This window comes from Colossoma macropomum, unplaced genomic scaffold (genome assembly GCF_904425465.1).
Source record: "Colossoma macropomum unplaced genomic scaffold, Colossoma_macropomum, whole genome shotgun sequence".
NCBI classification, from domain to species: Eukaryota; Metazoa; Chordata; class Actinopteri; order Characiformes; family Serrasalmidae; genus Colossoma; species Colossoma macropomum.
Genome location: NW_023494793.1, coordinates 11,906,102 through 11,917,344, shown reverse-complemented (window position 1 = coordinate 11,917,344; position 11,243 = coordinate 11,906,102).

Here is an 11,243-nt window from a genome sequence, read left to right as displayed (position 1 = left end):
TTATAAAGTAAGATGTGGACTCATCAAACTGCACAACACTGTCAAGACACAGTGGAACAATAAAGCTCATGGTTCTGATCATTTACACAGAAGTTATAAGGAGTGTTTCAGCCTGGACTGAACAGAGTCCATTTACACATATCAGTCTTAAAGGCACAGTAACAAAAACAGCCTGTTTAATAATTAAATATAAAGAGAGGTCGGAAAAAGATCACATATATATATATATATATATATATATATATACCAGAGGTGCCCAAACTTTTGCATGTGACTATATTTGCTCACATTATAAACATATATGTGCTAAATATATGTAATAGTGCCATTTTTAGTATTTACACATACACTCACTGAGTACTTTATTAGCAACACCTCCTTGTTTCTACGCTCATTGTCCATTTTATCAGCTCCACTTACTATATAGGTGCACTTTGTAGTTCTACAGTTACAGACTGTAGTCCATCTGTTTCTCTGCATACTTTGTTAGCCCCCTTTTACCCCTGTTCTTCAGTGGTCAGGACCTTGCTGTATGTGATCCACTTGCACCAGCGCAACACACACTAACACACCACCATCATGTTGATGTCACTGCTGTGCTGAGAATGATCCACCACCCAAATAATACCTGTTCTGTGGTGGTCCTGTGGGGGTCCTGACCACTGAAGAACAGGGTGAAAAGCGGCTAACAAAGTATGCAGAGAAACAGATGGACTACAGTCTGTAATTGTAGAACTACAGTGCACCTATATAGTAAGTGGAGCTGATAAAATTGACAAAGAGTGGAGAAGGACAGTGAGGTGTTCCTAATAAAGTGTTCAGTGAGTGTATGTCAAAGAAATGGAAATATATTACTAACCTCACATCAATTTTGAAAAATACATGAAAATGTATTTCCTTTGCATATGGCAAGAAAACGGTCAGATATGGGCCCTTTAGCAGCAGTTTGTAAACCAGTCAGCACTTCATTTCACAACATATACAACAGCAAACAGAGATGATATTCAAATGCTTTAATCCAAATGCAATCACTTAAAGTGGTGTACTATAGGCATAATATAATGTTGACATATTCACTAATATTTAAAGAGTCAGTAGTCAGTCATATGAAACTAGATGATAACAGTGACGAGGAAATCTGAATTATTTATCTGAATCAGGATGACAAAGTTTCCTTATTAGTCTCCTTCAAAATTCATAGCCGTGGTTCATCTCTATTCTCTATACTATGTTGAACTACACTACGCTATTTTAAACTACACTATATTAAACTATATTGCACTGTATTAAACTACTCTATACTTACTAGACTATAATATTCTATACTATACTATTTTTAACCAAACTATACTAATCCATACTATACTACACTGTTTATCCAAACTATACTAATCCATACTATACTACAGTTTACCCAAACTATACTAATCCATATTATACTACACTATGTTTATCCTAACTATACTAATCCATACTATACTACACTGTTTATCCAAACTATACTAATCCATACTTTACTAGTTTCACCAAACTATACTAATCCATATTATACTACACTGTTTATTCAAATTATACTAATCCATACTTTACTAGTTTCACCAAACTATACTAATCCATATTATACTACACTATGTTTACCCAAACTATACTAATCCATATTATACTACACTATGTTTACCCAAACTATACTAATCCATACTATACTACACTGTTTAACCAAACTATACAAACTCATACTATACTACACTATGTTTAATCAAACTATTCTAATCCATACTATACTACAGTATGTTAAACTATTCTAATCCATACTAAACTTTTTGAAAACTATACTATGATATACTAAACTAAACTTTGCTATATTAATCTATAACATTCTATACCATACCATACACTCTTTCAAAAAAAAAGGTCTGATAACAAAATATGACAGCTGGCAAACCCAGTTACAGAATATGTACTGCATGAAAGACCACATAACTTTAATATATGTTATATATACAGTTTGAGTGCCATGTGGATTTTCTAAGTGAGAATAAGTCTCTGCACATTTTACTGCACAATCACTCGTGGATTTAACATATTGGGAAAAATGAAATATAAAATGTGTCCTGTGCTAAAGTCATTGCAACTAAACACATAAGCTGACAGGGTGTATTTAAGCATTTGCATTTAACTGTATAAGTCAGGTTAAAGTATAAACCTTAAAGTAAGTTGAACATGGGTTTACCAACCTCTGATCTACTTCCACTGTGGCTTGTACACTTGTACAAATATTTATCCGGTCATTGCACTGCCGTGTAATCATTTATGATGTGAATTTCCTTTTCTTTTTTTCTTTCTGGTATCAGATGATACGTGGCATAAAGGCATTACCACAGTGATGTCACTCCGAGTCTTCATTACTTCAGCTGTGAAACATTGCTCAGAGGCCATGCTGGTCTTGTTATCGACTTCAGGGTGAAAAGCTCAAAGGTTAAGGCCCAAAGTGACCTCAGCCAACTGGGATGTGACCTCCATGACCTGGTCTGAAAGTGATTATGTTGGCAGCGTCGACGACTGGCAACAATCAAACAGCTTTGAAAACAAACAGACATGTTCTAAAGGCCTGCGCCTGGTTGTACACAACCTTACACAATGCCCTTACTCAAGAGTCAGATTTCCCTCGATTATTAAATAAGAATGCGCTATAAAGTGTCTTAAGGGTTTCCCTTAGGTAAGAGAAACCCTGAAGTGACACAGTTTAATATACATTTTGACTGCTGCTTTGCAGATGGATATCTTGTAGGCTAACTTTCTGTGTGCTAATACTTGCAGTTAGACAATGCCAGTAGAATAAAAATAAAGAGACACAACATTCGTGCAATATTGTTTCATTTTTCAGTGTACGGTCTAAAATCCTTTGGAAAATGAGAGTCACGCTCTTTTAATAGCGCTTCCAGGATTGATTTTAAAGAACAAGTGTACAGTTGTATGCAAACATTTCGCATACAAACTTCTGCATATGACTGTGGCTTTACTTATTACAATGCACTCATTTTTCAATATAAAATCATTTTTAAGTGTTTTTTTCTGTACAATGCCAAAAACTAGACATTCAACACATTTGTTTCATTTACTCTTATTTAGACATTTTAAACTTTGAAACAGGACAGTTTAACCCACAACACAACAGGAGGGCTACGGTCTTTTTGTGCATCTCACTTAACTTTAATCACTTTCTTTACACAAAATGATCTATGAAACTGGAGACTGTTCAGTTCAATAGTAATATGGCTGGTGTGGAGCTGATCCTGGGTCATAAATATGGGCTTTGATGTCCATTACATTTGGATGGATGGTGTCACTAGGTGACCTGTGGTCTCACCTTCAATTTAAAGCCATAAAACCATTTTATAACATAAATACAGCTTTCAGTTCTGCTGAAACCAGTCTGACAGGCCTAATGTATCCAGCCTTAAAAAGCACAGACCGAATGTAAGCAGGGTCCAGCTGCCTGCTTCGCTCCTCAGTCTCCGTGTTGTGAGTCATCGGCGCAGGAGCTGCGCGGAACAGCATGTTATTCCGACTGCTACTCTGACTCTGAAATTAGCCCTCGCCCACGTCACGTTCTCAGGGATTCGCTTGTACAGCACGGATGGGAAAATAGGCTTCAAGCTAAGGGTGGGCGATATGGCAAGAATATAATGAGATATATATCAGCGGTGAACCGTGAGGCCTTCAAAAACAAAACTCAGTGAAAACATGAGGAAAAATTCACCACTACATTAATACTAACTTCTGCTAGCGTTCCTATGGGATTCTAGTAGTTTGTCAGCACTAAGCTAAGGCCAATTCACTAATATTTTTGGCCGTTCTAGATTAAACATTTGAAGCTGCTAAAAACATTCCATGTTTTGCTTGAAGCTTCTGACAGACATGAGTATATCTTGTAGCAGTTTCACAGTGACTCAGGGAGGCTGGAGTAGAGCTGCCGTCACTGTTTTCCATTTCTAACAACCTAATGATTAGGCTGCCACTTGTATTCACAGTCAGTGATGTATCTGAGACTTCCAGAAGACTTGGATTGATGTTTTTTTCTCATATAGTCTTGCCTATTGAAAATTGAAAAAACATGATCGGTTGATTCCACAGGAACTTTGTAATTATGTTGATAGATAATCTTAGGCCTTAGGCCTCTTTAGCTCTTGAAGTCCTAACCAATAGGAGTGCTTGCTCAGCTATATCTACCTAGATAACAGAGAAAAACAATCCCTGATTGGCCAATTTTCCACTCAAGAGTTTCAAGAATTTGATCTCTTTGTTTCCATCCAAAACTTAACTAATAAAACAATAGTAGTACTGTAATATTTGTATTGTTTAAATACAAGCATGTTTCTACTGAATAAAAATGAACTACAATGGAAAAAACTCAAAAAAACTAAAAAATGAAAGGAACGACATGGCAAAAAATCCAAATTACCCCATTTTCCTCTTACCCCCTACGTAGTCGATTGTCCGAGGCACGTCTGAAGTCCAAATTTTACTTCTTTAGTTCTGAACTGGAGCAGTGCAGCTAGCATTGCTAACAAACACTGAAACTCAATAGTCACCCAGTTAGCCCTAAATTGTTTCTAAAAAAAAATCACCAAAACTGAACTGAACTGAATAAAACTGCAGGCAGCCACATTAGAAAACAATTCACAAACCACCTCAGGTGTATAAGTGCTGATCTAGAATCAGTATTTGTGACAATGAGCGTCATAAATACAGAGGAATCTGATCCAAGATCGGTCCTGCTTTGTGAATAAAATGTTGTCTGAAATGGCTTCTTTGTTCATTTTTGTAGCATATATTAAGGAATACTGTGCTCTCAACCACATAGGTGACCTTAAAGAAGACCTGAATGAAGTTTGAGAGAAATCTTGGTGATGCATTTTCACAGAAACGATTTGGGCTATTTGGGTGACTACTGAGTTCAAGTGTTTGTTAGCAACATTAGCCTCAAAGCTCCAGCTCTAAACTAAAGAAGCAAAATTTGGACAGAACGATTTTTTATTCAATATTTGCAAAAATAAACAATTAAAGAAGAAAGAGGAGAAAAATCAATTAATAGGATGGTCATAATGGACTGACCATCAGCTACAATCAGCTACTTGTTAGCATGTATTTTTTGTGGCTACTACATACTGGTTGTTGCTTACATGCACTGTACAGTTGGCCTAAATCTGTCAGTTTATGATGTATTCAGTGGGTTAGAGTTCTAGAAGTACTGATGTCATTCATGAAACATGATGAAACTAATTCAACTGATCATATTACTCATAACATGCTGTCATAACACCAATGCAGACCATTTTTCCCAGAATATGACCACATACAGCCCCCTTGACCACAGGTTCCTTCCTAAATCCACTCTGACACAGCTCAACGTATTATTTCACACGTAAGCACTTTAAGTGCAATGTTTATTAGTATATGAGTCAGTGATCATTCATGACCAATAACAGATGACAGTAGTGTCATAATTCATATCTGGGTTCTCAAGGATTCGCTGGTGAAATAAGCTTGATGTCACTTTTTGAAAAATATGACCATCATTCAGCTCATAATTTCACAATAATTTCAGAATTCTTCCTGAATCGGTGCTGATGCAGCTCATGCTGGAAGGGGTCCATCCAAACATAAAACCTTTAAGTGTAACACTTCCTATCAAATGAGTCAGTGATGAGTCATATGTAGTGACCAGGAAATCCAAATGATCAGAAATGATCACAAACAGTTCATCATCAACTGTTTGCAAACAAGTTGCAACTGAGTTGCTGCTTCTGACTAATTCTGTGTGCGTCTCTCAGCGTTTGGACAATCAAATGACCCAGTTTGGTCTGTTTATAGTCCAAGCTTAAGTGTCAGCCTCCTGTTTCCTCTCGAGTCAGGAGGGAAATCACCCTCAGTGTCTTTACCGATTAAAATTACACTGAAAAATAAGCCAGCAGCTGAACAAGCCCTGCCAAGAACCTTACAAAACAGCCAATCAGACGACTATCTGAAAGAATATATGACAAACATAGTAAAACAATAACAGTTTGATTAATTTTCAGTTAATCTTCAGTTCTCTTTGTAAGAGACCCCCCCCTTAATTTGTTTCATTTCCTGTCAAAGCAGCTCATTGAAACCCACAGGAAACTAAAGTTGCCACAGTGTTTCTCACTCACAAGTCTCACTTGCTTTCTATCTGCGTTTTCTTTCTTATTGCTTATTTGAAGGCCCATGTTTTGTGACCATCTACTGGACAAAGGCAGTGACCGTTTCACTGACTCAGGTGCCACCTATTGTCTTTATCTCAGAACATTTGTCATGTCAACCTGTTCAAACTTCCTACAAAGAGCTTCTGATATGGGGTAATGCTTCCCTGTGAAGAGGGACATTCACACAGTCCATCTTCTGAGCTGATCATGCATAAATAAATGGCAGAAATCTCCCACAGGACAGTAGTGACCCAAAATCCTCCTGATATTGAGCCAGCTGTCCTCCTTTGCTTATGTGTAGTCCATATTACGGAAAAACAAATTCACTTTTTTTGAAATCTGGATGTCAGATCACTGTTAAGGTTTTTAAGGGCACCATTCTCCCCCTACTCCTTATTGACTCATCATGGTTGTGATGTCACAACCACAAACATATCTGCATACGGCCATTCGTTCAGCCTAGCATGCTCTTAGTGTGTGGAAGGCTGCTGGACAGCTTTCGCAGTTCAACAAGCACAACAATAGATGGGGGAAAATGTTCTACCTCGCTCTGTTACAGAACATTTTAAAGCCAGAAAACAAATCAGGACTGATTCAGGTCAAGGACTTTCAAAGGAAACTCTTGGAAGGTTGCTAGACAAATTTACTTTTGTGCATCTTAAAGCCACGTACAGCGTAATCTAACATATAAATCGTCCAACTCATCTGACCATTGGGATAGATGGAATCTATCAGAGACTGGACATACTATCGCCAATCGGCTCAGACCTCGCTGTTTCCTTTTGTTAGCTGCCATGAGGAAAATGGTGTCTCCAGTAAGACTGGAGTTTAAGAGCTGAGCGAGGCCGTTTATGATATTGTTGCTTTGCTTCTTTCAAGTTTATCGAGGAAAACTTGAACTTTTCACGCTTTGCTTGGCTTCCGAAATAAAATGAGGCAAAGACAAGCATAGCGACAGACATTTGACGATGTTGCTGTGTCTCAGGTTTTTAATTTGGTGCAGTTCAGGCCTGCCAACCACAGGAAACTAAACCATTCACATGAAAAGTAAGTGATGATAAAGAGTCCCTCTGCAGCCAGTCTCTCCACATTCTTCACCTCCGGGTCTTGAGTTTTTCCCGAGTCATGAAGTCCAAGTTGAGTCACAAGTCTTTCTCAATTTTCTCAAGTCGAGTCGCAAGTTATCAAACGTTCTTGAGTTGACTTGAGTCCACATCTCTGTTTGGGAGAGGACTGACTCCCAGTGTTTGTTAGCAACATTAGCATCACAGCCCAAGCTGTAAAATAAAGAAGCAAAATTTTGACACCAAATATGTCTTGGCTACAGCAGTCCAGAAAGGCCATGAGCTGCTGCTATTATATTCTGGATTGTTATCTTGAGATAACGAGTTAATTATTTTGTGATCTCGAGACAACAACTTTGTTACCTTGAGATTATAAGACAGTTAACTCGTTATCTCAAAGTAATAATTTTATCTTGAAATCACAGGATAATTAACTAGTAATCTCAAGATAACTTTTGTTATCTCGAGATAAGATAATTAACTCATTATCTCAAGATAACTTTGTTATGTTGAGATCACAAGGCAGTTAATTCATTATCTTAAGACAGCAGCTTTGTTACCTTGAGATTGCAAGATAGTTAACTCATTATCTCAAGGTAACAACTTTATCTTTAGATCACACGATAATTAACTCATTATATCAAGATAACTTTGGTTATCTCGGGATAGCAAGAGAACTCATGATCTCAAGATAACTTTGGTTATCTCAGGATAACAAGATAACTCATAATCAGAAGTTAATTCGTTATCTTAAGAAACCAACTTTATCTTGAGATCACAAGATAGTTAACTCATTATCTCAAGATAACAGCTTTGTTATCATGAGATCACAAGACTTAACTTGTTTTCTCAAGATAACAATAACAATTCACAAAATTGCAAATACCTCATGGCATCTCCGGACTTCCGTACGTGGCTGACTGACGGCATTTGGCGTGAGTGAAAAATCATGTAAATGTGTTTTTTTGCGAAGACCTTGAAGGTCAGGTTTCCTTTAAACTCAGCAAGTGAACAGAAATTGTGGTTAAAATTTTGCAAAAAAATAATATTTACGAACAAAGTAGCCATAACTATGTGTGTTTCCATGTAGAGGATGCATTACCTTATTTCTTATAATAATAAATAAGTTATTACCTATTATAAGTCAACAAAAACCAACCAAACTTTCACTCTGATGCACAACTGTACGGGCCCTTTAAAGAGGCAGGAGGCATTGAGGGGTCACTGCCTTACAGTTTGCCTGCCCTTCCCTGGCCTTGACCATAGCACTTGGCTAATACTTGACTGGTAATGATGAAGCACTAGACATGTTGTAATGGCTCCAGTAAACGCCTGATTCTTCTCCTTCGGCGTTCTTTACTACAGGGAGTATCTGGGCCGGGCCGAAGACAAAAGACAAGATTATATAAGAGGTGAATGCAGACAGGATTAATTCTGCGCACTCACACAAACAATAACTCTATTGTTCTCCCCTCTCGTGGCTTCACTCCTCCTCGATGGAAACAAAGCGTGCTGCGTACAGTAGATGTGCAGCGATTGTCCTTCTCTGTTGTTGCCAGTCATTATTTATCACGCTCCTGCTGAGAATGAAAGCAGTACTACTCATGCTAATGCTGTACGTACAGGAGGTAGCAGGTTAAGTGCCTGATGTACCTACAAATTGTGAATTAATGCCACCCTCCGCAAAAGACAGTTCACCCTCTCCTCACTCCATCCCCTAATTACACTACAATCACAGCAGAGCCATTACAATCACAAAGAGCTGTTATCAGCGTGCTTATCGTAATCATCATCATTATTTCAAGGGCAGCTTCTGCTCCACAGCAAAAGCAGGCTCAGCTCGGGATGGAACAGAAGCTTGCACTTAAAATTATGCTGTTTCTGCATAATAAGAGATAAAATATCTCCTTCTTTCGAGCGGTGGGCGGGGAATGCTGTCTTAAACGGATTCTCAGGAGTATTCCTGATTTTATTCAAGTGAAAGGTTTTGGTGATCGTCCTATTAATATTAATGCATCACATTTGATATGTAAAAGCCTTAAGAGGCACTCCAGCCAAAAAACATAACCACTGCTCCAGTGAACATGCTTACTTACTTCCGACACCGGAGCTGCAGTAGTCTCTAGAGCAGGGGGGGCACAACTCTGGGTTGAGCGTAATCAGGTGTGTTTGAGCAGGTAAATCATCAAACTCTGCTGGACACCAGCCCTCCAACCTGGTGTCCAGGTCTTTCTTGATTTCATCAAGTCGAGGTGCTAGTTATAAAATCCGTGACTTGAGTCCACATCTCTGTTTGGGTGACCACTGATTTCCATTGTTTGTTAGCAACATTAGCCTCATAGCTCCAGTTCTAAACGGAAGAAGCAAAAGTTTGTCAACAAATATGTCTTGGCTAAGGAAGCCGGGAGAGGCCATGAGCTGTTGCTCTAATTTTCTGGATTGTTATCGAGATAACGAGTTAATTATCTTGTGAGCTCAAGATAAAAAAAAAAGTAGTTGTCTTGAGATAAGTTAATTGTCATCTCAAGACAATCTCTAGGCCTGTCCAGAGATTGAAGTTAATTGTTATCTCAAGACAACAACTATGTTATCTTGAGATCACAAGATAATTAACTTGTTATCTCAAGATAACAACTTCTCGAAATAACAAGATAACTAACTGGTGCTCAGCTCAATTTCCAGAGGGCTGGACAGGCCCAGAGTGGGGCACCGCTGCTCTAGAATGAGTTTTTCTTGGGTTGGGACTAGGAAAACTCCCTTCAGACGATGTTTCTTGGAAGTAGGAAAAGTTTTGTAAAAACTACAACTGCTTTGGGGTCGACTTTTGGGGATAAGCTGAAATCAGATACCTAAAAGGTAAAAGGTAAAAACTTGTCTGATGTCCATTTTGGACAGAATAAAGATAGAAATCACTGTTGTCTTTACGTATTACGATGATTGAGGTAATACTGCTGGTCTTGATCGAAAGATTTCCTAATAGGATGTGCCACACGAATGCTCTTCGAAGTCCGGTACATGGAAATTGCACATGCAGCACAAAATGGCCGAGTTGTGATGGCAGAACTATTTTCGTCGCGGCGGAAGATTAAAGCAAGCAGTAAAACAACGGAGAGCAATCAGATAAAGTGAATGTTAAACATGCACAGTTACCCCATATTTTATTTCTGTGTCGTATGAGTAAAATAGGTCAAAACCGATGTCGGCTAGCTATAAAACTACAACGTCCATTTCAGAAGCTCAGTGTTCTGTTTATGTAAGTGATAAACCCTTAAGTTGGGTGAACGAGTCCCTCCTTGGAGAAAACTACCAACCCACTTGCAGCTGAAAGCAGCCTAAGAGTTACAGTAATGCTGCCGTGGTTGTATTTATTAGCCTATAATCAAGCCTAATCAGTGGCTTGCAGTCACGATTGGGTGACACCGCAGGGAGTCCCAATGGTTTTAGATAGATTTGTGTGATGCATGGTATTTATTGCAGTAAAAGATGATCGAAAATGTGAATTCTGATGACGATCAATGCTGTGCTACATGATAAATAACATTACACTCAAGTTTTAGCTTGGAATGCCCCTTTAACAGTCGAATACAATATTGCTGACCATTTTTAGAACTAGGGAACTTTCCGTCCAAAACCTACAAATGTCTTTTCCCAGTCTTGACATGATTAATTGTCTCCTTTCGACATGAGCTACAAGTATAATTGCAGTCAACTGACTCATGCCCCTTTTGGAAATAAGACAGCTGTGTCATAACTTGACTTCTGCCTTTTATTTATCATATCCAGCTTGCCTTGTCAGTAAGGACATGAAGTACATGCTCCCCACAGGTTTCCACACAGAGTAAACATGTTTACGGCATGTCTGTCCACTCACTTCCCTGGCGTTGCCCAACCTATCTGGAAGCAGAACGCGATGAGGCAATACGCTCACATTTGGTAAGGGGAAACACGTAAA